General features: G+C 43.7%; 1 long non-coding RNA gene across 1 annotated transcript; it reads left to right on the top strand.

Moving 5' to 3' along the window:
- The first annotated feature begins 320 nt into the window (after window positions 1-320).
- LOC131925738 (uncharacterized) lies at window positions 321-4,144 on the top strand. The gene is made up of 3 exons (XR_009383323.1): window positions 321-428; window positions 1,897-2,012; window positions 3,703-4,144. It is a non-coding gene; the product is annotated as an uncharacterized LOC131925738 (long non-coding RNA).
- Window positions 4,145-5,624: the final 1,480 nt, after the last annotated feature.

Here is a 5,624-nt window from a genome sequence, read left to right as displayed (position 1 = left end):
TCTTTTGTAATTAGATGGAGCTTCAATTTCTCTCTCTCTGGACCTCCACAGGATATGTTTAAATGGCTCCCTTTGTGAGACCTTGATTAACTCAAGGTCATCTTGGATTTGGAGTTAGAGAATGTATCCTAGCCACTCCTTTGCTTCATTCCTTATGGATCGCCCTTAGATTGGCCTGCCCACAGTTATGTCCCTAATAATCAACCCATGTTAGCTTTCTTTTCTTTAAAAAAAAAAAAGGGTTTTAGTATGTTTCTCAGGCTGACATCCAACTCATGATCCTCCTGCCTTACTCGACCACCCACCAAGGGCTAGGATTATAGGCAAGCTCCACCATGCCTGGCCAATGTCAGTTTCTCAGCGATGGATTTCATACCTTCTTCACCTCTGTGGTCCTACTTTGGTCTACGCGGCCTGTTGCAGTCCAGGTATGATGTCCATCCGTTTTTATGTTAATATAGTGTAGTAAGGAAGCTGTTGTCAAGTCTCTGTTCTTTCCAGTCTGCCCTATGCAGTCGCCAGGTGCTAGAGATGCATCACTTAGCTCACTTGGGCCTCAGTTTTTTTGTCTGTAAAATAAAGGGGACACCCCACCCCAAGGGAGGCAACTCACTCCAATTCCAGGTTGGAGAGCGGTAGTGACCAGGCCTGAACCTGAAAGCTCCTGCTCAGCTCCCCCCATCATACCTATACCTCCCAGCTCGTTGTGAGAACCAGATGAGGTCATGCACTAAGAGGCATTTTTACGTTCTGGAAAGTGGCATGAAGATCTTTGTGATCATTGCTGGGATTTATGCTTCCTAACAATCCAAGTGACAGAGTGAGGCCTCAGCTCTTAGAGAAAATTACTTGCCTTCACTGTTTCATTTTCCCCACAAACCTCAGGGGAGTGGCTCTTAGGCTTTGTAAAGAGTCAACTGATACTTAGGAGGTTTTACACTAAACGGAGGAAGCTTCTGTTGGCCTTTCTTGTGTCTGAATCTTCCCCGGTCTCACAGTGAGCTGGAGTTGGCTTTCCTTTGCCACCAGGGACCACAGTAATCACAGTAATAACATCATCCCCCTTAGGGCTTCTCTCTCTCTCTCTTTCTCTCTCTCTCTCTCTCTCTCTCTCTCCCTCCCTCCCTCCCTTCCTCCCTGTCAGGATTCTTTGCTCCCCTTTTACACTCAGGTGACTTCAAAGCCAGCTCAGAAACAGTTCATTTCTCTCTCTCTCTCTCTCTCTCTCTCTCTCTCTCTCTCTCTCTCTCTCTGTGCAGATGTGTGTGTGTGTGTGTGTGTGTGTGTGTGTGCAGATGTGTGTGCAGATGTGTGTGCAGATGTGTGTGCAGATATATGGAGGCTAGAGCTAAGCCTTAAGTGTCATTCCTCAGGAGCTGTCCACTTTCCAAAAAAAAATTTGTTGGGGCTTTGAGGTTCAGAGTACTGAGTCCTCTTCCAAAAGACCCAGGTTTGAGTCCCAGCACCCACATGGCGGTTTACAACCGTCTGTAACTCTAGTCCCAGGGGATCCAGTGGCCTTTTCTGGCCTCCATGGACACCAGGCATGCAGGTGGGACACATGCAGACACAACACTTGTATGTAGCAAATAACTAAGTAAATAAATAAAATTTATAATTAAGTTTCTAAAAGGTGTGTGTGTGTGTGTGTGTGTGTGTGTGTGTGTGTGTGTGTGTGTGTGCGCCCTTGGAGTCCAGAGATGATTTTAGACCCCTGGAATTGGGGTCTCTCACTGATGCCTCAGCTTCCCCCCTAACACCCTCTCCTTAGGCTAGACTAGGCTGGCCACCAAGTCCCAGGGAGTTTGCTCTCTTCACCCCCACAGTCATGGGACTACAATCATGCACTGCTATGCCTGCTTATTTTATTTTATTTTATTTTATTTTTTATGTGAGGTGCTGGGGATTGAATCTAGGACCTCATGCTTGCATGGACTTGAGCTGTACCCACATCCCACACACAACTACTTTCTGACTGTTGAAAGCACCCCAATGAGGATGTTCTTGAAGAGGTAAGCCCCAAAGCTTCTGGAAGTAGGATCAGGATTCGGGTCAGTGGGGACTTGGTCAAGAGCCAGTTTTGGGAAGGAAATAAAGGAGTTAGAAACTGGAGAGGCATTGTGGTCCCTCAGGGGGATGGTCGCTGTCTGCGGGAGGGTCCATCATTCTTCATGTTGTGAACTGGAGGACACTGATGAAATATCTCCCAAGGAGCTGCGGTGGCACTGGGGCTGTGCAGCTTACTAGATGGAGATCTTGCTGGTCTCACGCCCTGGAGCTATGCCGCTACTGTCCACAAGGAGGCGCCGACTCTTGCCTTTGTCTTTCCGTTTGACCTGAGGATTTTGCAGAGGATCTGAGTTCTTGAGAGGAACCAGCTTCTTTAAGAGTATTTGGCCTCTAGAAATAATAGAATTGTAGGTTTTTTTTTTTTTTTAAAAAAAAAACTGGAGAAGCTCTCAGAGTTCTTATTTGATGGAGGTGAGCAACTGAGGTCCGGAGAGGTTAAGTGATCGGTTCAAACTTTTGCGGTTAAAATACTGTGTTAGGATGGTAATGTGGGTTCTTAAAAAATTTCCTAATTAAATGTTCTTTCTATGAAATCTTCTTGCAATCAAGAAGTCAGGATACTTGATGAATAATGGTAGGAGAGTGGAAAAGATTCGCGAATTACCTGATTTATTTTCCGGCAGTAGTAGCCACTTTAAAAGAAAATGGCTTTGCAATAGTTTTCAGAGAGACCAGGGTCGCAAAGATGGACCTGTAAATTGTAATGTCTCTGTCTTCTTTTCCCCAGCGCTCTTCATTCCATTTCCTGTTTATGATCCCACCTTCTGGGGTATTTGGTCTCATAAACTGTCGGAGACTCCATTGCACGTACACGTTGACCTTGGTAGCTTTTTTCTTTTGTTCACTAATGGGAGTTATTATGACAACCTAGAAAGGAAGATAATAGCAAGGGCACATTTCCCTTATCTTGATCTCTGCTGACTGATTTCCTGTGTGGCCAGGAATGTGGGCCTGGGCTCACTTCCAAGACTATGTGTAACCAAGAACTGGAAATGGAAAACTTAGCAAATGTTCAACAGTTTTCTTTTGCCCCCCAACACCCGCCCGCTAACTCTCTCCTGCAGCCTCTTATACCCCAAGCTGGCCTTGGCTGGCTGTGTAGCTGAGGATTGCCTCAAACTTACAGAGTGCTAGAATTATGCCACCATGCCTGGCTGGCGTCATGCTGGGAGTTGAACTCAGGGGCTTTGTGCCTGATTGCCAAGGTGCACCCTCAGCTCTTCTCTTAAATCCAACCAGTTTATACAGTGATAAAACTCAATGCACATTTCTACCTCGTGGTGTACTGGAGGTGACCAACAATTGGCTTCCAAGAATGAATGGTTCCTAGAAGTTAGGATTCTATTGTCATGGGTAGCCAGCAATAAGACACAGTGGTGTGGAGCATGCACAGTGTGGAAGTTAGGTCATGCTCCAGGTTAAAGCTTTCTTTTCTCCTGATAGCCAGCTTGCCAGCACAGTAGTGTCTTTGGAGAATTATACTTTATGAAGTTTCTTGAGATCTTTCCATGTCCGTGCAGATAGGTAGCACTCATTGTTTTAATTATTATACAGAGTGCTGCTGTGTGACTGCACCACAGTTTTATATAATTGATAACTAAATGAGGGGTATCCTTGCTTGAATTTCTCCAGAAAAAGACTTGGAGGCATGGCTTTGAGTGCCGACAGTGCTTTTAAAAAAGCGAGTGAACCCAGAAAGCACAAGTGAACAAATTGAGCCAAACCTGCTCGTTTCAGCCAGGACCCAGACAAAGAATTCACATTTGGTGAGCTGAGACACCTCCTCAGTCTTTTCGTCTGCTTCCGTTCGTCACCCCTTTCTTGCAGTTTTCCTGAGGAAACCGGGTCATTTTCCTTATCTACCGGGACTCCCCACCGTATTGTTTCACATGCTCTTTGTCAATGCAGCATGTTGTACAGAAGTCTCTTATCTGTGGCTTCACTTTCCGTGTTTTGTTACCGATGGCAACTGTGCTCTGAAGCATCAAATGGAAAATTCAAGAAATAAACAATTCGGAAGTTTGAAATTGGATGCCGTTCTTAGAAACTTGACGGACTCCCACAGCACCCTAGTCCACTCTTGCCCGAATCTGCATCATCCCTTTGTACAGTGTATCCACCCTGTATATGCTGCTTGCTTGTCAGTAACTACCTGAGTTACCAGATGCACTGTCAGGGTATCACCGTGTTTACACTCAATCAACCCTTATTTTATTTAATAATTGTCCCAAAATGATGTTGGCGATTGAGACATACCAAATAAAGTCATAAAACGCTTTAGGTGAAGAGCAGAAAGTGCTTGATTTAACAAGATGTGTATGAACAGGACAAAGAAACACAATATAGGGCTTGGCTATCTCTGGTTTCAGGCCTCCACTTTGAATGTATCAGTCTGTGGGCAAGGTGAACTATTCTGATTCATGTAAATTATTCTTAAATTCAGAAGTAGAATTTTTTCCAGTTTAACAATAGTAAATACTGATAGATATTTATTATTAAGCTTGATTTATTGTTATATTATCATTTTATGATAAAATTTATATTCTAATTTTTTTCATAGAATATGTTTTGATCGTGTTTCCCCTCTCCCCTAATTCTTCCCAGATCCTCTCCACTTTCCCACCCACCCATGTTCTTTTCTTTTTCTTTAAAACAAATGAACAAACAAACCAAACCCAAACCAAACCAAAACCCTCAACACACATACATACAATCTCCCCACCAAAATACAAAAGTGGAAATAAAAATAAACAAGCAAAAATAAAATAAGGCAAAAATGCCCAAGCAAAGGGAAATGAGACAAAAAAAAGTCTACAAAATACCACTGTGTTCATTTTATGTTTGTCAACTTCTGGGGCCTGTCCTGGAGTGTGGTTGATACACCCAGTGAGAATCCACTGGAGAAAATAGATTTTTCCTTTGCCAGTGGATATTAATTGAAAATAGCTTCTTGGGTAGGGGTAGGAGCCTGCTTCCACTCTCCCCGCTCAGTGCTGGGACCCTGTCTGGCTTGAACCTGTGTGGCCTTTGTGTTTGCTCTCACAGTCTCTGTGAGTTCACGTGTCCATCAGTCCTGTTGTATCTGGAAGACACTGTTTCCTAGGTGTCGGCCTTTACATCTGGCTCTTACAATCTTTCCACCTTCCCTTCCTCATAGTTCTCTGAGCCCTGAGGAGAAGGAGTTTGATGAACACATCCCATTTAGGACTGATTGCTTCAAAGTCTTTCACTCTCTGTACATTTCAATTTAATTTAAAGAAACATTGAGTAGATATTACAGACACTTTCACATGCCAGCTCCATTTCTCCTACTGATAGTTTCTCCTACTATAAAAATTTTATTATAGTATGGTAAATCTGTCATAATTAATGGACTGACACTGAATTGATACACTGTCAAAGTCTTAGTTTATCAGACTTCCTTCGTTTTCCCTAATACCTTTTCGCTGTGGTAGGATCATAATAAGGTACTATATTGCATTTAGTCCGTGAGTCTCCTTAGGCTCCTGTTGGCTGTTTCTCTGGCCTTCCTTGCTTCTGTTGACCTTGACAGT

This window comes from Peromyscus eremicus, chromosome 15 (genome assembly GCF_949786415.1).
Source record: "Peromyscus eremicus chromosome 15, PerEre_H2_v1, whole genome shotgun sequence".
Classification (NCBI taxonomy): Eukaryota; Metazoa; Chordata; class Mammalia; order Rodentia; family Cricetidae; genus Peromyscus; species Peromyscus eremicus.
The sequence above is the reverse complement of the archived record's forward strand: the minus strand, read 5'-3'. Positions and strand labels throughout refer to the sequence as shown.